Raw genomic sequence first — 25,283 nt, 5'->3', positions numbered from 1 at the left:
AATGGAGCGTAACATTGTTTTTGGACGGAAAAAAGTGAAGGGGACCGAAACTGCCTTTTGAAAAAGTGGGGGGGACATGTCCCACCCGTCCCCCCCCAAAATTACGTCCCAGGCTTCGTGCAACATAATTCTGGGTGCCATTTACAAACCATAAGTGCTAATGACTCCATTCCTGTTTGTGGTTGTAGGGGCTTTTGATTGGAGTACACTAAAACAAACCTAACCTCTCTAGGACATTTAGAAGCCACGTTATAAGCCCACAAAGGTGTAACTGGACTACATCTTTAAAGTGACACCAGGCCCGGTGACCTTTGGGACATGGTTTTACCCCCTATAGGAATGTGCGATCATCTTGAAACGTTCAGATCACTTACAACTCAATAGATTCTACCTTCTTCTAGCGTTTCAGCCTGATTGGACCTTGTTTTCACACAAATGAACCCAGAATGATGTGAAATTGTGCTTCGTGCAACATAATTCTGGGTGCCATTTACAAACCATAAGTGCTAATGACTCCATTCCTTTTTGTGGTTGTAGGAGCTGTTGATTGCAGTACACTAAAACAAACCTGATCTCTCTAGGACATTCAGAAGCCAAGTTATAAGCCCACAAATGTGTAACTGGACTACTTCTTTAAATTGACACCAGATCCGGTGAACTTTGGGACATGGTTTGACCCCCTTAGGAAAGTGCTATCATCGTGAAACATTCAGGTCACTTACAACTCAATAGATTCTACCTTCCTGTAACGTTTCAGCCTGATTGGACCTTGTTTTCATACAAATGGACCCAGAATGATGTGAAATTGTGCTTCGTGCAACATAATTCTGGGTGCCATTTACAAACCATAAGTGGTAATGACTCCATTCCTTTTTGTGGTTGTAGGGGCTGTTTATTGGAGTACACTTAAACAAACCTGACCTCTCTATGACATTCAGAAGCCAAGTTATAAGCCCACAAAGGTGTAACTGTACTACTTCTTTAAAGTGACACCGGGCCCGGTGACCTTTGGGACATGGTTTGACCCCCTATAGGAATGTGCGATCATCATGAAACGTTCAGATCACTTACAACTCAATAGATTCTACCTTCTTGTAACGTTTCAGCCTGATTGGACCTTGTTTTCACACAAATGGACCCAGAATGATGTGAAATTGTGCTTCGTGCAACATAATTCTGGGTGCCATTTACAAACCATAAGTGCTAATGACTCCATTCCTTTTTGTGGTTGTAGGGACTGTTGATTGGAGTACACCAAAACAAACCTGACCTCTCTAGGACATTAAGAAGCCAAGCTATAAGCCCACAAATGTGTAACTGGACTACTTCTTTAAAGTGACACCAGATCCGGTGACCTTTGGGACATGGTTTGACCCCCTTAGGAAAGTGCTATCATCATGAAACGTTCAGATCACTTACAACTCAATAGATTCTACCTTCCTGTAACGTTTCAGCCTGACTGGACCTTGTTTTCACACAAATGAACCCAGAATGATGTGAAATTGTGCTTCGTGCAACATAATTCTGGGTGCCATTTACAAACCATAAGTGCTAATGACTCCATTCCTTTTTGTGGTTGTAGGGGCTGTTGATTGGAGTACACTAAAACAAACCTGATCTCTCTAGGACATTCAGAAGCCAAGTTATAAGCCCACAAATGTGTAACTGGACTACTTCTTTAAATTGACACCAGATCCGGTGACCTTTGGGACATGGTTTGACCCCCTTAGGAAAGTGCTATCATCATGAAACGTTCAGATCACTTACAACTCAATAGATTCTACCTTCCTGTAACGTTTCAGCCTGATTGGACCTTGTTTTCACACAAATGAACCCAGAATGATGTGAAATTGTGCTTCGTGCAACATAATTCTGGGTGCCATTTACAAACCATAAGTGGTAATGACTCCATTCCTTTTTGTGGTTGTAGGGGCTGTTTATTGGAGTACACTTAAACAAACCTGACCTCTCTATGACATTCAGAAGCCAAGTTATAAGCCCACAAAGGTGTAACTGTACTACTTCTTTAAAGTGACACCGGGCCCGGTGACCTTTGGGACATGGTTTGACCCCCTATAGGAATGTGCGATCATCATGAAACGTTCAGATCACTTACAACTCAATAGATTCTACCTTCTTGTAACGTTTCAGCCTGATTGGACCTTGTTTTCACACAAATGGACCCAGAATGATGTGAAATTGTGCTTCGTGCAACATAATTCTGGGTGCCATTTACAAACCATAAGTGCTAATGACTCCATTCCTTTTTGTGGTTGTAGGGACTGTTGATTGGAGTACACCAAAACAAACCTGACCTCTCTAGGACATTAAGAAGCCAAGCTATAAGCCCACAAATGTGTAACTGGACTACTTCTTTAAAGTGACACCAGATCCGGTGACCTTTGGGACATGGTTTGACCCCCTTAGGAAAGTGCTATCATCATGAAACGTTCAGATCACTTACAACTCAATAGATTCTACCTTCCTGTAACGTTTCAGCCTGACTGGACCTTGTTTTCACACAAATGAACCCAGAATGATGTGAAATTGTGCTTCGTGCAACATAATTCTGGGTGCCATTTACAAACCATAAGTGCTAATGACTCCATTCCTTTTTGTGGTTGTAGGGGCTGTTGATTGGAGTACACTAAAACAAACCTGATCTCTCTAGGACATTCAGAAGCCAAGTTATAAGCCCACAAATGTGTAACTGGACTACTTCTTTAAATTGACACCAGATCCGGTGACCTTTGGGACATGGTTTGACCCCCTTAGGAAAGTGCTATCATCATGAAACGTTCAGATCACTTAAAACTCAATAGATTCTACCTTCCTGTAACGTTTCAGCCTGATCGGACCTTGTTTTCACACAAATGAACCCAGAATGATGTGAAATTGTGCTTCGTGCAACATAATTCTGGGTGCCATTTACAAACCATAAGTGCTAATGACTCCATTCCTTTTTGTGGTTGTAGGGGCTGTTGATTGGAGTACACTAAAACAAACCTGATCTCTCTAGGACATTCAGAAGCCAAGTTATAAGCCCACAAATGTGTAACTGGACTACTTCTATAAATTGACACCAGATCCGGTGACCTTTGGGACATGGTTTGACCCCCTTAGGAAAGTGCTATCATCATGAAACGTTCAGATCACTTACAACTCAATAGATTCTACCTTCCTGTAACGTTTCAGCCTGATTGGACCTTGTTTTCACACAAATGAACTCAGAATGATGTGAAATTGTGCTTTGTGCAACATAATTCTGGGTGCCATTTAAAAACCATAAGTGCTAATGACTCCATTCCTTTTTGTGGTTGTAGGGGCTGTTGATTGAAGTATACTAAAACAAACCTGATCTCTCTAGGACATTCAGAAGCCAAGTTATAAGCCCACAAATGTGTAACTGGACTACTTCTTTAAATTGACACCAGATCCGGTGACCTTTGGGACATGGTTTGACCCCCTTAGGAAAGTGCTAGCATCATCAAACATTCAGATCACTTACACCTCAATAGATTCTACCTTCCTGTAACGTTTCAGCCTGATTGGACCTTGTTTTCATACAAATGGACCCAGAATGATGTGAAATTGTGCTTCGTGCAACATAATTCTGGGTGCCATTTACAAACCATAAGTGCTAATGACTCCATTCCTTTTTGTGGTTGTAGGGGCTGTTTATTGGAGTACACTTAAACAAACCTGACCTCTCTATGACATTCAGAAGCCAAGTTATAAGCCCACAAAGGTGTAACTGTACTACTTCTTTAAAGTGACACCAGGCCCGGTGACCTTTGGGACATGGTTTGACCCCCTATAGGAATGTGCGATCATCATGAAGCGTTCAGATCACTTACAACTCAATAGATTCTACCTTCTTGTAACGTTTCAGCCTGATTGGACCTTGTTTTCACACAAATGGACCCAGAATGATGTGAAATTGTGCTTCGTGCAACATAATTCTGGGTGCCATTTACAAACCATAAGTGCTAATGACTCCATTCCTTTTTGTGGTTGTAGGGACTGTTGATTGGAGTACACCAAAACAAACCTGACCTCTCTAGGACATTAAGAAGCCAAGCTATAAGCCCACAAATGTGTAACTGGACTACTTCTTTAAAGTGACACCAGATCCGGTGACCTTTGGGACATGGTTTGACCCCCTTAGGAAAGTGCTATCATCATGAAACGTTCAGATCACTTACAACTCAATAGATTCTACCTTCCTGTAACGTTTCAGCCTGACTGGACCTTGTTTTCACACAAATGAACCCAGAATGATGTGAAATTGTGCTTCGTGCAACATAATTCTGGGTGCCATTTACAAACCATAAGTGCTAATGACTCCATTCCTTTTTGTGGTTGTAGGGGCTGTTGATTGGAGTACACTAAAACAAACCTGATCTCTCTAGGACATTCAGAAGCCAAGTTATAAGCCCACAAATGTGTAACTGGACTACTTCTTTAAATTGACACCAGATCCGGTGACCTTTGGGACATGGTTTGACCCCCTTAGGAAAGTGCTATCATCATGAAACGTTCAGATCACTTACAACTCAATAGATTCTACCTTCCTGTAACGTTTCAGCCTGACTGGACCTTGTTTTCACACAAATGAACCCAGAATGATGTGAAGTTGGGCTTCGTGCAACATAATTCTGGGTGCCATTTAAAAACCATAAGTGCTAATGACTCCATTCCTTTGTGTGGTTGTAGGGGCTGTTGATTGGAGTATACTAAAACAAACCTGATCTCTCTAGGACATTCAGAAGCCAAGTTATAAGCCCACAAATGTGTAACTGGACTACTTCTTTAAATTGACACCAGATCCGGTGACCTTTGGGACATGGTTTGACCCCCTTAGGAAAGTGCTATCATCTTGAAACGTTCAGATCACTTACAACTCAATAGATTCTACCTTCCTGTAACGTTTCAGCCTGATTGGACCTTGTTTTCACACAAATGAACCCAGAATGATGTGAAATTGTGCTTCGTGCAACATAATTCTGGGTGCCATTTACAAACCATAAGTGCTAATGACTCCATTCCTTTTTGTGGTTGTAGGGGCTGTTGATTGGAGTACACTAAAACAAACCTGATCTCTCTAGGACATTCAGAAGCCAAGTTATAAGCCCACAAATGTGTAACTGGACTACTTCTTTAAATTGACACCAGATCCGGTGACCTTTGGGACATGGTTTGACCCCCTTATGAAAGTGCTATCATCATGAAACGTTCAGATCACTTACAACTCAATAGATTCTACCTTCCTGTAACGTTTCAGCCTGATTGGACCTTGTTTTCACACAAATGAACCCAGAATGATGTGAAATTGTGCTTCGTGCAACATAATTCTGGGTGCCATTTACAAACCATAAGTGCTAATGACTCCATTCCTTTTTGTGGTTGTAGGGGCTGTTGATTGGAGTACATTAAAACAAACCTGATCTCTCTAGGACATTCAGAAGCCAAGTTATAAGCCCACAAAGGTGTAACTGGACTACTTCTTTAAATTGACACCAGATCCGGTGACCTTTGGGACATGGGTTGACCCCCTTAGGAAAGTGCTATCATCATGAAACGTTCAGATCACTTACAACTCAATAGATTCTACCTTCCTGTAACGTTTCAGCCTGATTGGACCTTGTTTTCACACAAATGAACCCAGAATGATGTGAAATTGTGCTTCGTGCAACATAATTCTGGGTGCAATTTAAAAACCATAAGTGTTAATGACTCCATTCCTTTTTGTGGTTGTAGGGGCTGTTGATTGGAGTACCCTAAAACAAACATGATCTCTCTAGGACATTCAGAAGCCAAGTTATAAGCCCACAAATGTGTAACTGGACTACTTCTTTAAAGTGACACCAGATCCGGTGACCTTTGGGACATGGTTTGACCCCCTTAGGAAAGTGCTATCATCATGAAACGTTCAGATCACTTACAACTCAGTAGATTCTACCTTCCTGTAACGTTTCAGCCTGATTGGACCTTGTTTTCACACAAATGGACCCAGAATGATGTGAAAATGTGCTTCGTGCAACATAATTCTGGGTGCCATTTAAAAACCATAAGTGCTAATGTCTCCATTCCTTTTTGTGGTTGTAGGGGCTGTTGATTGGAGTACACTAAAACAAACCTGTAATGTTTCAGCCTGATTGGACCTTGTTTTCACACAAATGAACCCAGAATGATGTGAAATTGTGCTTCGTGCAACATAATTCTGGGTGCCATTTAAAAACCATAAGTGCTAATGACTCCATTCCTTTTTGTGGTTGTAGGGGCTGTTGATTGGAGTATACTAAAACAAACCTGATCCCTCTAGGACATTCAGAAGCCAAGTTATAAGCCCACAAATGTGTAACTGGACTACTTCTTTAAATTGACACCAGATCCGGTGACCTTTGGGACATGGTTTGACCCCCTTAGGAAAGTGCTATCATCATGAAACGTTCAGATCACTTACAACTCAATAGATTCTACCTTCCTGTAACGTTTCAGCCTGAGTGGACCTTGTTTTAACACAAATGGACCCAGAATGATGTGAAATTGTGCTTCGTGCAACATAATTCTGGGTGCCATTTACAAACCATAAGTGCTAATGACTCCATTCCTTTTTGTGGTTGTAGGGGCTGTTGATTGGAGTACACTAAAACAAACCTGACCTCTCTAGGACATTCAGAAGCCAAGTTATAAGCCCACAAAGGTGTAACTGGACTACTTCTTTAAAGTGACACCAGGCCCGGTGACCTTTGGGACATGGTTTGACCCCCTATAGGAATGTGCGATCATCATGAAACGTTCAGATCACTTACAACTCAATAGATTCTACCTTCTTGTAACATTTCAGCCTGATTGGACCTTGTTTTCACACAAATGGACCCAGAATGATGTGAAATTGTGCTTCGTGCAATGTAATTCTGGGTGCCATTTACAAACCATAAGTGCTAATGCTCCATTCCTTTTTGTGGTTGTAGGGGCTGTTTATTGGAGTACATTAAAACAAACCTGATCTCTCTAGGACATTCAGAAGCCAAGTTATAAGCCCACAAATGTGTAACTGGACTACTTCTTTAAATTGACACCAGATCCGGTGACCTTTGGGACATTGTTTGACCCCCTTAGGAAAGTGCTATCATCATGAAACGTTCAGATCACTTACAACTCAATAGATTCTACCTTCCTGTAACGTTTCAGCCTGACTGGACCTTGTTTTCACACAAATGAACCCAGAATGATGTGAAATTGGGCTTCGTGCAACATAATTCTGGGTGCCATTTAAAAACCATAAGTGCTAATGACTCCATTCCTTTTTGTGGTTGTAGGGGCTGTTGATTGGAGTGCACTAAAACAAACCTGACCTCTCTAGGACATTCAGAAGCCAAGTTATAAGCCCACAAAGGTGTAACTGGACTACTTCTTTAAAGTGACACCAGGCCCGGTGACCTTTGGGACATGGGTTGACCCCCTTAGGAAAGTGCTATCATCATGAAACGTTCAGATCACTTACAATTCAATAGATTCTACCTTCCTGTAACGTTTCAGCCTGATTGGACCTTGTTTTCACACAAATGAACCCAGAATGATGTGAAATTGTGCTTCATGCAACATAATTCTGGGTGCCATTTACAAACCATAAGTGCTAATGACTCCATTCCTTTTTGTGGATTCCTTTTTGTGGTTGTAGGGGCTGTTGATTGGAGTACACTAAAACAAACCTGATCTCTCTAGGACATTCAGAAGCCAAGTTATAAGCCCACAAATGTGTAACTGGACTACTTCTTTAAATTGACAGCAGATCCGGTGACCTTTGGGACATGGTTTGACCCCCTTAGGAAAGTGCTATCATCATGAAACGTTCAGATCACTTACAACTCAATAGATTCTACCTTCTTGTAACGTTTCAGCCTGATTGGACCTTGTTTTCACACAAATGAACCCAGAATGATGTGAAATTGTGCTTCGTGCAACATAATTCTGGGTGCCATTTAAAAACCATAAGTGCTAATGACTCCATTCCTGTTTGTGGTTGTAGGGGCTTTTGATTGGAGTACATTAAAACAAACCTAACCTCTCTAGGACATTTAGAAGCCAAGTTATAAGCCCACAAAGGTGTAACTGGACTACATCTTTAAAGTGACAACAGGCCCGGTGACCTTTGGGACATGGTTTTACCCCCATAGGAATGTGCGATCATCTTGAAACGTTCAGATCACTTACAACTCAATAGATTCTACCTTCTTCTAGCGTTTCAGCCTGATTGGACCTTGTTTTCACACAAATGAACCCAGAATGATGTGAAATTGTGCTTCGTGCAACATAATTCTGGGTGCCATTTACAAACCATAAGTGCTAATGACTCCATTCCTTTTTGTGGTTGTAGGGGCTGTTGATTGGAGTACACTAAAACAAACCTGATCTCTCTGGGACATTCAGAAGCCAAGTTATAAGCCCACAAATGTGTAACTGGACTACTTCTTTAAATTGACACCAGATCCGGTGACCTTTGGGACATGGTTTGACCCCCTTAGGAAAGTGCTATCATCATGAAACGTTCAGATCACTTACAACTCAATAGATTCTACCTTCCTGTAACGTTTCAGCCTGATTGGACCTTGTTTTCACACAAATGAACCCAGAATGATGTGAAATTGTGCTTCGTGCAACATAATTCTGGGTGCCATTTACAAACCATAAGTGCTAATGACTCCATTCCTTTTTGTGGTTGTAGGGGCTGTTGATTGGAGTACATTAAAACAAACCTGATCTCTCTAGGACATTCAGAAGCCAAGTTATAAGCCCACACATGTGTAACTGGACTACTTCTTTAAATTGACACCAGATCCGGTGACCTTTGGGACATGGGTTGACCCCCTTAGGAAAGTGCTATCATCATGAAACGTTCAGATCACTTACAACTCAATAGATTCTACCTTCCTGTAACGTTTCAGCCTGATTGGACCTTGTTTTCACACAAATGAACCCAGAATGATGTGAAATTGTGCTTCGTGCAACATAATTCTGGGTGCCATTTAAAAACCATAAGTGTTAATCACTCCATTCCTTTTTGTGGTTGTAGGGGCTGTTGATTGGAGTACCCTAAAACAAACATGATCTCTCTAGGACATTCAGAAGCCAAGTTATAAGCCCACAAATGTGTAACTGGACTACTTCTTTAAAGTGACACCAGATCCGGTGACCTTTGGGACATGGTTTGACCCCCTTAGGAAAGTGCTATCATCATGAAACGTTCAGATCACTTACAACTCAGTAGATTCTACCTTCCTGTAACGTTTCAGCCTGATTGGACCTTGTTTTCACACAAATGAACCCAGAATGATGTGAAAATTTGCTTCGTGCAACATAATTCTGGGTGCCATTTAAAAACCATAAGTGCTAATGTCTCCATTCCTTTTTGTGGTTGTAGGGGCTGTTGATTGGAGTACACTAAAACAAACCTGTAATGTTTCAGCCTGATTGGACCTTGTTTTCACACAAATGAACCCAGAATGATGTGAAATTGTGCTTCGTGCAACATAATTCTGGGTGCCATTTAAAAACCATAAGTGCTAATGACTCCATTCCTTTTTGTGGTTGTAGGGGCTGTTGATTGGAGTATACTAAAACAAATCTGATCCCTCTAGGACATTCAGAAGCCAAGTTATAAGCCCACAAATGTGTAACTGGACTACTTCTTTAAATTGACACCAGATCCGGTGACCTTTGGGACATGGTTTGACCCCCTTAGGAAAGTGCTATCATCATGAAACGTTCAGATCACTTACAACTCAATAGATTCTACCTTCCTGTAACGTTTCAGCCTGAGTGGACCTTGTTTTAACACAAATGGACCCAGAATGATGTGAAATTGTGCTTCGTGCAACATAATTCTGGGTGCCATTTACAAACCATAAGTGCTAATGACTCCATTCCTTTTTGTGGTTGTAGGGGCTGTTGATTGGAGTACACTAAAAAAAAAACCTGACCACTCTAGGACATTCAGAAGCCAAGTTATAAGCCCACAAAGGTGTAACTGGACTACTTCTTTAAAGTGACACCAGTACCGGTGACCTTTGGGACATGGTTTGACCCCCTATAGGAATGTGCGATCATCATGAAACGTTCAGATCACTTACAACTCAATAGATTCTACCTTCTTGTAACATTTCAGCCTGATTGGACCTTGTTTTCACACAAATGGCCCCAGAATGATGTGAAATTGTGCTTCGTGCAATGTAATTCTGGGTGCCATTTACAAACCATAAGTGCTAATGCTCCATTCCTTTTTGTGGTTGTAGGGGCTGTTTATTGGAGTACATTAAAACAAACCTGATCTCTCTAGGACATTCAGAAGCCAAGTTATAAGCCCACAAATTTGTAACTGGACTACTTCTTTAAATTGGCACCAGATCCGGTGACCTTTGGGACATTGTTTGACCCCCTTAGGAAAGTGCTATCATCATGAAACGTTCAGATCACTTACAACTCAATAGATTCTACCTTCCTGTAACGTTTCAGCCTGACTGCACCTTGTTTTCACACCAATGAACCCAGAATGATGTGAAATTGGGCTTCGTGCAACATAATTCTGGGTTCCATTTAAAAACCATAAGTGCTAATGACTCCATTCCTTTTTGTGGTTGTAGGGGCTGTTGATTGGAGTACACTAAAACAAACCTGACCTCTCTAGGACATTCAGAAGCCAAGTTATAAGCCCACAAAGGTGTAACTGGACTACTTCTTTAAAGTGACACCAGGCCCGGTGACCTTTGGGACATGGTTTGACCCCCTATAGGAATGTTCGATCATCATGAAACGTTCAGATCACTTACAACTCAATAGATTCTACCTTCCTGTAACGTTTCAGCCTGATTGGACCTTGTTTTCACACAAATGAACCCAGAATGATGTGAAATTGTGCTTCGTGCAACATAATTCTGGGTGCCATTTAAAAACCATAAGTGCTAATGTCTCCATTCCTTTTTGTGGTTGTAGCTTCTGTTGATTGGAGTACACTAAAACAAACCTGACCTCTCTAGGACATTCAGAAGCCAAGTAATAAGCCCACAAATGTGTAACTGGACAACTTCTTTAAAGTGACACCAGATCCGGTGACCTTTGGGACATGGGTTGACCCCCTTAGGAAAGTGCTATCATCATGAAACGTTCAGATCACTTACAATTCAATAGATTCTACCTTCCTGTAACGTTTCAGCCTGATTGGACCTTGTTTTCACACAAATGAACCCAGAATGATGTGAAATTGTGCTTCATGCAACATAATTCTGGGTGCCATTTACAAACCATAAGTGCTAATGACTCCATTCCTTTTTGTGGATTCCTTTTTGTGGTTGTAGGGGCTGTTGATTGGAGTACACTAAAACAAACCTGATCTCTCTAGGACATTCAGAAGCCAAGTTATAAGCCCACAAATGTGTAACTGGACTACTTCTTTAAATTGACAGCAGATCCGGTGACCTTTGGGACATGGTTTGACCCCCTTAGGAAAGTGCTATCATCATGAAACGTTCAGATCACTTACAACTCAATAGATTCTACCTTCTTGTAACGTTTCAGCCTGATTGGACCTTGTTTTCACACAAATGAACCCAGAATGATGTGAAATTGTGCTTCGTGCAACATAATTCTGGGTGCCATTTACAAACCATAAGTGCTAATGACTCCATTCCTGTTTGTGGTTGTAGGGGCTTTTGATTGGAGTACATTAAAACAAACCTAACCTCTCTAGGACATTTAGAAGCCAAGTTATAAGCCCACAAAGGTGTAACTGGACTACATCTTTAAAGTGACACCAGGCCCGGTGACCTTTGGGACATGGTTTTACCCCCATAGGAATGTGCGATCATCTTGAAACGTTCAGATCACTTACAACTCAATAGATTCTACCTTCTTCTAGCGTTTCAGCCTGATTGGACCTTGTTTTCACACAAATGAACCCAGAATGATGTGAAATTGTGCTTCGTGCAACATAATTCTGGGTGCCATTTAAAAACTATAAGGGCTAATGACTCAATTCCTTTTTGTGGTTGTAGGGGCTGTTGATTGGAGTACACTAAAACAAACTTGATCTCTCTAGGACATTCAGAAGCCAAGTTATAAGCCCACAAATGTGTAACTGGACTACTTCTTTAAATTGACACCAGATCCGGTGACCTTTGGGACATGGTTTGACCCCCTTAGGAAAGTGCTATCATCATGAAACGTTCAGATCACTTACAACTCAGTAGATTCTACCTTCCTGTAACGTTTCAGCCTGATTGGACCTTGTTTTAACACAAATGGACCCAGAATGATGTGAAATTGTGTTTCGTGCAACATAATTCTGGGTGCCATTTACAAACCATAAGTGCTAATGATTCCATTCCTTTTTGTGGTTGTAGGGGCTGTTGATTGGAGTACACTAAAACAAACCTGACCTCTCTGGGACATTCAGAAGCCAAGTTATAAGCCCACAAAGGTGTAACTGGACTACTTTTTTAAAGTGACACCAGGCCCGGTGACCTTTGGGACATGGTTTGACCCCCTATAGGAATGTGCGATCATCATTAAACGTTCAGATCACTTACAACTCAGTAGATTCTACCTTCCTGTAACGTTTCAGCCTGATTGGACCTTGTTTTCACACAAATGAACCCAGAATGATGTGAAATTTTGCTTCGTGCAACATAATTCTGGGTGCCATTTACAAACCATAAGTGCTAATGACTCCATTCCTTTTTGTTGTTGTAGGGGCTGTTGATTGGAGTACACTAAAACAAACCTGATCTCTCTAGGACATTCAGAAGCCAAGTTATAAGCCCACAAATGTGTAACTGGACTACTTCTTTAAATTGACACCAGATCCGGTGACCTTTGGGACATGGTTTGACCCCTTTAGGAAAGTGCTATCATCATGAAACGTTCAGATCACTTACAACTCAATAGATTCTACCTTCCTGTAACGTTTCAGCCTGATTGGACCTTGTTTTCACACAAATGAACCCAGAATGATGTGAAATTGTGCTTCGTGCAACATAATTCTGGGTGCCATTTACAAACCATAAGTGCTAATGACTCCATTCCTTTTTGTGGTTGTAGGGGCTGTTGATTGGAGTACATTAAAACAAACCTGATCTCTCTAGGACATTCAGAAGCCAAGTTAAAAGCCCACAAATGTGTAACTGGACTACTTCTTTAAATTGACACCAGATCTGGTGACCTTTGGGACATGGGTTGACCCCCTTAGGAAAGTGCTATCATCATGAAACGTTCAGATCACTTACAACTCAATAGATCCTACCTTCCTGTAACATTTCAGCCTGATTGGACCTTGTTTTCACACAAATGAACCCAGAATGATGTGAAATTGTGCTTCGTGCAACATAATTCTGGGTGCCATTTAAAAACCATAAGTGTTAATGACTCCATTCCTTTTTGTGGTTGTAGGGGCTGTTGATTGGAGTACCCTAAAACAAACATGATCTCTCTAGGACATTCAGAAGCCAAGTTATAAGCCCACAAATGTGTAACTGGACTACTTCTTTAAAGTGACACCAGATCCGGTGACCTTTGGGACATGGTTTGACCCCCTTAGGAAAGTGCTATCATCATGAAACGTTCAGATCACTTACAACTCAGTAGATTCTACCTTCCTGTAACGTTTCAGCCTGATTGGACCTTGTTTTCACACAAATGGACCCAGAATGATGTGAAAATGTGCTTCATGCAACATAATTCTGGGTGCCATTTAAAAACCATAAGTGCTAATGTCTCCATTCCTTTTTGTGGTTGTAGGGGCTGTTGATTGGAGTACACTAAAACAAACCTGACCTCTCTAGGACATTCAGAAGCCAAGTTATAAGCCCACAAAGGTGTAACTGGACTACTTCTTTAAAGTGACACCAGGCCCGGTGACCTTTGGGACATGGTTTGACCCCCTATAGGAATGTGCGATCATCATGAAACGTTCAGATCACTTACAACTCAATAGATTCTACCTTCTTGTAACATTTCAGCCTGATTGGAACTTGTTTTCACACAAATGGACCCAGAATGATGTTAAATTGTGCTTCGTGCAATGTAATTCTGGGTGCCATTTACAAACCATAAGTGCTAATGACTCCATTCCTTTTTGTGGTTGTAGGGGCTGTTTATTGGAGTACATTAAAACAAACCTGATCTCTCTAGGACATTCAGAAGCCAAGTTATAAGCCCACAAATGTGTAACTGGACTACTTCTTTAAATTGACACCAGATCCGGTGACCTTTGGGACATTGTTTGACCCCCTTAGGAAAGTGCTATCATCTTGAAACGTTCAGATCACTTACAACTCAATAGATTCTACCTTCCTGTAACGTTTCAGCCTGACTGGACCTTGTTTTCACACAAATGAACCCAGAATGATGTGAAATTGGGCTTCGTGCAACATAATTCTGGGTGCCATTTAAAAACCATAAGTGCTAATGACTCCATTCCTTTTTGTGGTTGTAGGGGCTGTTGATTGGAGTACACTAAAACAAACCTGACCTCTCTAGGACATTCAGAAGCCAAGTTATAAGCCCGCAAAGGTGTAACTGGACTACTTCTTTAAAGTGACACCAGGCCCGGTGACCTTTGGGACATGGTTTGACCCCCTATAGGAATGTTCGATCATCATGAAACGTTCAGATCACTTACAACTCAATAGATTCTACCTTCCTGTAACGTTTCAGCCTGATTGGACCTTGTTTTCACACAAATGAACCCAGAATGATGTGAAATTGTGCTTCGTGCAACATAATTCTGGGTGCCATTTAAAAACCATAAGTGCTAATGTCTCCATTCCTTTTTGTGGTTGTAGCTTCTGTTGATTGGAGTACACTAAAACAAACCTGACCTCTCTAGGACATTCAGAAGCCAAGTTATAAGCCCACAAATGTGTAACTGGACTACTTCTTTAAAGTGACACCAGATCCGGTGACCTTTGGGACATGGGTTGACCCCCTTAGGAAAGTGCTATCATCATGAAACGTTCAGATTACTTACAACTCAATAGATTCTGCCTTCCTGTAACGTTTCAGCCTGATTGGACCTTGTTTTCACACAAATGAACCCAGAATGATGTGAAATTGTGCTTCGTGCAACATAATTCTGGGTGCCATTTACAAATCATAAGTGCTAATGACTCCATTCCTTTTTGTGGATTCCTTTTTGTGGTTGTAGGGGCTGTTGATTGGAGTACACTAAAACAAACCTGATCTCTCTAGGACATTCAGAAGCCAAGTTATAAGCCCACAAATGTGTAACTGGACTACTTCTTTAAATTGACACCAGATCCGGTGACCTTTGGGACATGGTTTGACCCCCTTAGGAAAGTGCTATCATCATGAAACGTTCAGATCACTTACTACTCAATAGATTCTACCTTCTTGTAACGTTTCAGCCTGATTGGACCTTGTTTTCACACAAATGAACCCAGAATGATGTGAAATTGTGCTTCGTGCAACATAATTCTGGGTGCCATTTACAAACCATAAGTGCTAATGACTCCATTCCTGTTTGTGGTTGTAGGGGCTTTTGATTGGAGTACACTAAAACAAACCTAACCTCTCTAGGACATTTAGAAGCCAAGTTATAAGCCCACAAAGGTGTAACTGGACTACATCTTTAAAGTGACACCAGGCCCGGTGACCTTTGGGACATGGTTTTACCCCCTATAGGAATGTGCGATCATCTTGAAACGTTCAGATCACTTACAACTCAATAGATTCTACCTTCTTCTAGCGTTTCAGCCTGATTGGACCTTGTTTTCACACAAATGAACCCAGAATGATGTGAAATTGTGCTTCGTGCAACATAATTCTGGGTGCCATTTAAAAACTATAAGGGCTAATGACTCAATTCCTTTTTGTGGTTGTAGGGGCTGTTGATTGGAGTACACTAAAACAAACTTGATCTCTCTAGGACATTCATAAGCCAAGTTATGAGCCCACAAATGTGTAACTGGACTACTTCTTTAAATTGACACCAGATCCGGTGACCTTTGGGACATGGTTTGACCCCCTTAGGAAAGTGCTATCATCATGAAACGTTCAGATCACTTACAACTCAGTAGATTCTACCTTCCTGTAACGTTTCAGCCTGATTGGACCTTGTTTTCACACAAATGAACCCAGAATGATGTGAAATTTTGCTTCGTGCAACATAATTCTGGGTGCCATTTACAAACCATAAGTGCTAATGACTCCATTCATTTTTGTGGTTGTAGGGGCTGTTGATTGGAGTACATTAAAAAATACCTGATCTCTCTAGGACATTCAGAAGCCAAGTTATAAGCCCACAAATGTGTAACTGGACTACTTTAAAATTGACACCAGATCCGGTGATCTTTGCGACATGGTTTGACCCCCTTAGGAAAGTGCTATCATCATGAAACGTTCAGATCACTTACAACTCAGTAGATTCTACCTTCCTGTAACGTTTCAGCCTGATTGGACCTTGTTTTCACACAAATGAACCCAGAATGATGTGAAATTGTGCTTCGTGCAACATAATTCTGGGTGCCATTTAAAAACCATAAGTGCTAATGACTCCATTCCTTTTTGTGGTTGTAGGGGCTGTTGATTGGAGTACCCTAAAACAAACATGATCTCTCTAGGACATTCAGAAGCCAAGTTATAAGCCCACAAATGTGTAACTGGACTACTTCTTTAAAGTGACACCAGATCCGGTGACCTTTGGGACATGGTTTGACCCCCTTAGGAAAGTGCTATCATCATGAAAAGGTCAGATCACTTACAACTCAGTAGATTCTACCTTCCTGTAACCTTTCAGCCTGATTGGACCTTGTTTTCACACAAATGGACCCAGAATGATGTGAAATTGTGCTTCGTGCAACATAATTCTGGGTGCCATTTAAAAAGCATAAGTGCTAATGTCTCCATTCCTTTTTGTGGTTGTAGGGGCTGTTGATTGTAGTACACTAAAACAAACCTGTAATGTTTCAGCCTGATTGGACCTTGTTTTCACACAAATGAACCCAGAATGATGTGAAATTGTGCTTCGTGCAACATAATTCTGGGTGCCATTTAAAAACCATAAGTGCTAATGACTCCATTCCTTTTTGTGGTTGTAGGGGCTGTTGATTGGAGTACCCTAAAACAAACCTGATCTCTCTAGGACATTCAGAAGCCAAATTATAAGCCCACAAAGGTGTAACTGGACTACTTCTTTAAATTGACACCAGATCCGGTGACATTTGGGACATGGTTTGACCCCCTTAGGAAAGTGCTATCATCATGAAACGTTCAGATCACTTACAACTCAATAGATTCTACCTTCCTGTAACGTTTCAGCCTGATTGGACCTTGTTTTCACACAAATGAACCCAGAATGATGTGAAATTGTGCTTCGTGCAACATAATTCTGGGTGCCATTTAAAAACCATAAGTGCTAATGTCTCCATTCCTTTTTGTGGTTGTAGGGGCTGTTGATTGGAGTACACTAAAACAAACCTGACCTCTCTAGGACATTCAGAAGCCAAGTTATAAGCCCACAAATGTGTAACTGGACTACTTCTTTAAAGTGACACCAGATCCGGTGACCTTTGGGACATGGTTTGACCCCCTTAGAAAAGTGCTATCATCATGAAACGTTCAGATCACTTACAACTCAATAGATTCTACCTTCCTGTAACGTTTCAGCCTGATTGGACCTTGTTTTCACACAAATGAACCCAGAATGATGTGAAATTGGGCTTCGTGCAACATAATTCTGGGTACCATTTACAAACCATAAGTGCTAATGACTCCATTCCTTTTTGTGGTTGTAGGGGCTTTTGATTGGAGTACACTAAAACAAACCTAACCTCTCTAGGACATTCAGAAGCCAAGTTATAAGCCCACAAAGGTGTAAATGGACTACATCTTTAAAGTGACACCAGGCCCGATGACCTTTGGGACATGGTTTTACCCCCTATAGGAATGTGCGATCATCTTGAAACGTTCAGATCACTTACAACTCAATAGATTCTACCTTCTTGTAGCGTTTCAGCCTGATTGGACCTTGTTTTCACACAAATGGACCCAGAATGATGTGAAATTGTGCTTCGTGCAACATAATTCTGGGTGCCATTTACAAACCATAAGTGCTAATGTCTCCATTCCTTTTTGTGGTTGTAGGGGCTGTTGATTGGAGTACAATAAAACAAACCTGACCTCTCTAGGACATTCAGAAGCCAAGTTGTAAGCCCACAAATGTGTAACTGGACTACTTCTTTAAAGTGACACCAGATCCGGTGACCTTTGGGACATGGTTTGACCCCCTTAGGAAAGTGCTATCATCATGAAACGTTCAGATCACTTACAACTCAATAGATTCTACCTTCCTGTAACGTTTCAGCCTGATTGGACCTTGTTTTCACACAAATGAACCCAGAATGATGTGAAATTGTGCTTCGTGCAACATAATTCTGGGTGCCATTTAAAAAGCATAAGTGCTAATGTCTCCATTCCTTTTTGTGGTTGTAGGGGCTGTTGATTGGAGTACACTAAAACAAACCTGATCGCTCTAGGACATTCAGAAGCCAAGTTATAAGCCCACAAATGTTTAAATGGACAACTTCTTTAAATTTACACCAGATCCGGTGACCTTTGGGACATGGTTTGACCCCCTTAGGAAAGTGCTATCATCATGAAATGTTCAGATCACTTACAACTCAATAGATTCTACCTTCCTGTAACGTTTCAGCCTGACTGGACCTTGTTTTCACACAAATGAACCCAGAATGATGTGAAGATGGGCTTCGTGCAACATAATTCTGGGTGCCATTTAAAAACCATAAGTGCTAATGACTCCATTCCTTTTTGTGGTTGTAGGGGCTGTTGATTGGAGTATACTAAAACAAACCTGATCTCTCTAGGACATTCAGAAGCCAAGTTATAAGCCCACAAATGTGTAACTGGACTACTTCTTTAAATTGACACCAGATCCGGTGACCTTTGGGACATGGTTTGACCCCCTTAGGAAAGTGCTATCATCATGAAACGTTCAGATCAATTACAACTCAATAGATTCTACCTTCCTGTAACGTTTCAGCCTGAGTGGACCTTGTTTTAACACAAATGGACCCAGAATGATGTGAAATTGTGCTTCGTGCAACATAATTCTGGGTGCCATTTACAAACCATAAGTGCTAATGACTCCATTCCTTTTGGTGGTTGTAGGGGCTGTTGATTGGAGTACACTAAAACAAACCTGACCTCTCTAGGACATTCAGAAGCCAAGTTATAAGCCCACAAAGGTGTAACTGGACTACTACTTTAAAGTGACACCAGGCCCGGTGACCTTTGGGACATGGTTTGACCCCCTATAGGAATGTGCGATCATCAGGAAACGTTCAGATCACTTAAAACTCAATAGATTCTACCTTCTTGTAACATTTCAGCCTGATTGGACCTTGTTTTCACACAAATGGACCCAGAATGATGTGAAATTGTGCTTCGTGCAACATAATTCTGGGTGCCATTTACAAACCATAAGTGCTAATGACTCCATTCCTTTTTGTGGTTGTAGGGGCTGTTGATTGGAGTACATTAAAACAAACTAGATCTCTCTAGGACATTCAGAAGCCAAGTTATAAGCCCACAAATGTGTAACTGGACTACTTCTTTAAATTGACACCAGATCCGGTGACCTTTGGGACATCGTTTGACCCCCTTAGGAAAGTGCTATCATCATTAAACGTTCAGATCACTTACAACTCAATAGATTCTACCTTCTTGTAATGTTTCAGCCTGATTGGACCTTGTTTTCACACAAATGAACCCAGAATGATGTGAAATTGTGCTTCGTGCAACATAATTCTGGGTGCCATTTACAAACCATAAGTGCTAATGACTCCATTCCTTTTTGTGGTTGTAGGGGCTGTTGATTGGAGTACACTAAAACAAACCTGATCTCTCTAGGACATTCAGAAGCCAAGTTATAAGCCCACAAATGTGTAACTGGACTACTTCTTTAAATTGACACCAGATCCCGTGAACTTTGGGACATGGTTTGACCCCCTTAGGAAAGTGCTATCATCGTGAAACGTTCAGATAACTTACAACTCAATAGATTCTACCTTCCTGTAACGTTTCAGCCTGATTGGACCTTGTTTTCACACAAATGAACTCAGAATGATGTGAAATTGTGCTTTGTGCAACATAATTCTGGGTGCCATTTAAAAACCATAAGTGCTAATGACTCCATTCCTTTTTGTGGTTGTAGGGGCTGTTGATTGGAGTATACTAAAACAAACCTGATCTCTCTAGGACATTCAGAAGCCAAGTTATAAGCCCACAAAGGTGTAACTGGACTACTTCTTTAAAGTGACACCAGGCCCGGTGACCTTTGGGACATGGTTTGACCCCCTATAGGAAAGTGCTATCATCATGAAACGTTCAGATCACTTACAACTCAATAGATTCTACCTTCCTGTAACGTTTCAGCCTGATTGGACCTTGTTTTCACACAAATGAACCCAGAATGATGTGAAATTGTGCTTCGTGCAACATAATTCTGGGTGCCATTTAAAAACCATAAGTGCTAATGTCTCCATTCCTTTTTGTGGTTGTAGGGGCTGTTGATTGGAGTACACTAAAACAAACCTGACCTCTCTAGGACATTCAGAAGCCAAGTTATAAGCCCACAAATGTGTAACTGGAATACTTCTTTAAAGTGACACCAGATCCGGTGACCTTTGGGACATGGTTTGACCCCCTTAGAAAAGTGCTATCATCATGAAACGTTCAGATCACTTACAACTCAATAGATTCTACCTTCCTGTAACGTTTCAGCCTGATTGGACCTTGTTTTCACACAAATGAACCCAGAATGATGTGAAATTGGGCTTCGTGCAACATAATTCTGGGTACCATTTACAAACCATAAGTGCTAATTACTCCATTCCTTTTTGTGGTTGTAGGGGCTTTTGATTGGAGTACACTAAAACAAACCTAACCTCTCTAGGACATTCAGAAGCCAAGTTATAAGCCCACAAAGGTGTAACTGGACTACTTCTTTAAAGTGACACCAGGCCCGGTGACCTTTGGGACATGGTTTGACCCCCTATAGGAAAGTGCTATCATCATGAAACGTTCAGATCACTTACAACTCAATAGATTCTACCTTCCTGTAACGTTTCAGCCTGATTGGACCTTGTTTTCACACAAATGAACCCAGAATGATGTGAAATTGTGCTTCGTGCAACATAATTCTGGGTGCCATTTAAAAACCATAAGTGCTAATGTCTCCATTCCTTTTTGTGGTTGTAGGGGCTGTTGATTGGAGTACACTAAAACAAACCTGACCTCTCTAGGACATTCAGAAGCCAAGTTATAAGCCCACAAATGTGTAACTGGAATACTTCTTTAAAGTGACACCAGATCCGGTGACCTTTGGGACATGGTTTGACCCCCTTAGAAAAGTGCTATCATCATGAAACGTTCAGATCACTTACAACTCAATAGATTCTACCTTCCTGTAACGTTTCAGCCTGATTGGACCTTGTTTTCACACAAATGAACCCAGAATGATGTGAAATTGGGCTTCGTGCAACATAATTCTGGGTACCATTTACAAACCATAAGTGCTAATTACTCCATTCCTTTTTGTGGTTGTAGGGGCTTTTGATTGGAGTACACTAAATCAAACCTAACCTCTCTAGGACATTCAGAAGCCAAGTTATAAGCCCACAAAGGTGTAAATGGACTACATCTTTAAAGTGACACCAGGCCCGATGACCTTTGGGACATGGTTTTACCCCCTATAGGAATGTGCGATCATCTTGAAACGTTCAGATCACTTACAACTCAATAGATTCTAGCTTCTTGTAGCGTTTCAGCCTGATTGGACCTTGTTTTCACACAAATGGACCCAGAATGATGTGAAATTGTGCTTCGTGCAACATAATTCTGGGTGCCATTTACAAACCATAAGTGCTAATGTCTCCATTCCTTTTTGTGGTTGTAGGGGCTGTTGATTGGAGTACAATAAAACAAACCTGACCTCTCTAGGACATTCAGAAGCCAAGTTGTAAGCCCACAAATGTGTAACTGGACTACTTTTTTAAAGTGACACCAGATCCGGTGACCTTTGGGACATGGTTTGACCCCCTTAGGAAAGTGCTATCATCATGAAACGTTCAGATCACTTACAACTCAATAGATTCTACCTTCCTGTAACGTTTCAGCCTGATTGGACCTTGTTTTCACACAAATGAACCCAGAATGATGTGAAATTGTGCTTCGTGCAACATAATTCTGGGTGCCATTTATAAAGCATAAGTGCTAATGTCTCCATTCCTTTTTGTGGTTGTAGGGGCTGTTGATTGGAGTACACTAAAACAAACCTGACCTCTCTAGGACATTCAGAAGCCAAGTTATAAGCCCACAAATGTGTAACTGGAATACTTCTTTAAAGTGACACCAGATCCGGTGACCTTTGGGACATGGTTTGACCCCCTTAGAAAAGTGCTATCATCATGAAACGTTCAGATCACTTACAACTCAATAGATTCTACCTTCCTGTAACGTTTCAGCCTGATTGGACCTTGTTTTCACACAAATGAACCCAGAATGATGTGAAATTGGGCTTCGTGCAACATAATTCTGGGTACCATTTACAAACCATAAGTGCTAATTACTCCATTCCTTTTTGTGGTTGTAGGGGCTTTTGATTGGAGTACACTAAATCAAACCTAACCTCTCTAGGACATTCAGAAGCCAAGTTATAAGCCCACAAAGGTGTAAATGGACTACATCTTTAAAGTGACACCAGGCCCGATGACCTTTGGGACATGGTTTTACCCCCTATAGGAATGTGCGATCATCTTGAAACGTTCAGATCACTTACAACTCAATAGATTCTAGCTTCTTGTAGCGTTTCAGCCTGATTGGACCTTGTTTTCACACAAATGGACCCAGAATGATGTGAAATTGTGCTTCGTGCAACATAATTCTGGGTGCCATTTACAAACCATAAGTGCTAATGTCTCCATTCCTTTTTGTGGTTGTAGGGGCTGTTGATTGGAGTACAATAAAACAAACCTGACCTCTCTAGGACATTCAGAAGCCAAGTTGTAAGCCCACAAATGTGTAACTGGACTACTTTTTTAAAGTGACACCAGATCCGGTGACCTTTGGGACATGGTTTGACCCCCTTAGGAAAGTGCTATCATCATGAAACGTTCAGATCACTTACAACTCAATAGATTCTACCTTCCTGTAACGTTTCAGCCTGATTGGACCTTGTTTTCACACAAATGAACCCAGAATGATGTGAAATTGTGCTTCGTGCAACATAATTCTGGGTGCCATTTATAAAGCATAAGTGCTAATGTCTCCATTCCTTTTTGTGGTTGTAGGGGCTGTTGATTGGAGTACACTAAAACAAACCTGATCGCTCTAGGACATTCAGAAGCCAAGTTATAAGCCCACAAATGTGTAACTGGACAACTTCTTTAAATTTACACCAGATCCGGTGACCTTTGGGACATGGTTTGACCCCCTTAGGAATGTGCTATCATCATGAAATGTTCAGATCACTTACAACTCAATAGATTCTACCTTCCTGTAACGTTTCAGCCTGACTGGACCTTGTTTTAACACAAATGGACCCAGAATGATGTGAAATTGTGCTTCGTGCAACATAATTCTGGGTGCCATTTACAAACCATAAGTGCTAATGACTCCATTCCTTTTGGTGGTTGTAGGGGCTGTTGATTGGAGTACACTAAAACAAACCTGACCTCTCTAGGACATTCAGAAGCCAAGTTATAAGCCCACAAAGGTGTAACTGGACTACTACTTTAAAGTGACACCAGGCCCGGTGACCTTTGGGACATGGTTTGACCCCCTATAGGAATGTGCGATCATCATGAAACGTTCAGATCACTTACAACTCAATAGATTCTACCTTCTTGTAACATTTCAGCCTGATTGGACCTTGTTTTCACACAAATGGACCCAGAATGATGTGAAATTGTGCTTCGTGCAACATAATTCTGGGTGCCATTTACAAACCATAAGTGCTAATGACTCCATTCCTTTTTGTGGTTGTAGGGGCTGTTGATTGGAGTACATTAAAACAAACCTGATCTCTCTAGGACATTCAGAAGCCAAGTTATAAGCCCACAATTTGTAACTGGACTACTTCTTTAAATTGACACCAGATACGGTGACCTTTTGGACATCGTTTGACCCCCTTAGGAAAGTGCTATCATCATTAAACGTTCAGATCACTTACAACTCAATAGATTCTACCTTCTTGTAATGTTTCAGCCTGATTGGACCTTGTTTTCACACAAATGAACCCAGAATGATGTGAAATTGTGCTTCGTGCAACATAATTCTGGGTGCCATTTACAAACCATAAGTGCTAATGACTCCATTCCTTTTTGTGGTTGTAGGGGCTGTTGATTGGAGTACACTAAAACAAACCTGATCTCTCTAGGACATTCAGAAGCCAAGTTATAAGCCCACAAATGTGTAACTGGACTACTTCTTTAAATTGACACCAGATCCGATGAATTTTGGGACATGGTTTGACCCCCTTAGGAAAGTGCTATCATCGTGAAACTTTCAGATCACTTACAACTCAATAGATTCTACCTTCCTGTAACGTTTCAGCCTGATTGGACCTTGTTTTCACACAAATGAACTCAGAATGATGTGAAATTGTGCTTTGTGCAACATAATTCTGGGTGCCATTTAAAAACCATAAGTGCTAATGACTCCATTCCTTTTTGTGGTTGTAGGGGCTGTTGATTGGAGTATACTAAAACAAACCTGATCTCTCTAGGACATTCAGAAGCCAAGTTATAAGCCCACAAAGGTGTAACTGGACTACTTCTTTAAAGTGACACCAGGCCCGGTGACCTTTGGGACATGGTTTGACCCCCTATAGGAATGTGCGATCATCATGAAACGTTCAGATCACTTACAACTCAATAGATTCTACCTTCTTGTAACGTTTCAGCCTGATTGGACCTTGTTTTCACACAAATGAACCCAGAATGATGTGAAATTGTGCTTCGTGCAACATAATTCTGGGTGCCATTTAAAAACCATAAGTGCTAATGACTCCATTCCTTTTTGTGGTTGTAGGGGCTGTTGATTGGAGTACCCTAAAACAAACCTGATCACTCTAGGACATTCAGAAGCCAAATTATAAGCCCACAAAGGTGTAACTGGACTACTTCTTTAAATTGACACCAGATCCGGTGACATTTGGGACATGGTTTGACCCCCTTAGGAAAGTGCTA

Source organism: Nothobranchius furzeri, unplaced genomic scaffold (genome assembly GCF_043380555.1).
Source record: "Nothobranchius furzeri strain GRZ-AD unplaced genomic scaffold, NfurGRZ-RIMD1 Scf026, whole genome shotgun sequence".
Lineage (NCBI taxonomy): Eukaryota > Metazoa > Chordata > Actinopteri > Cyprinodontiformes > Nothobranchiidae > Nothobranchius > Nothobranchius furzeri.
Note: the sequence above shows the minus strand (reverse complement) of the source record.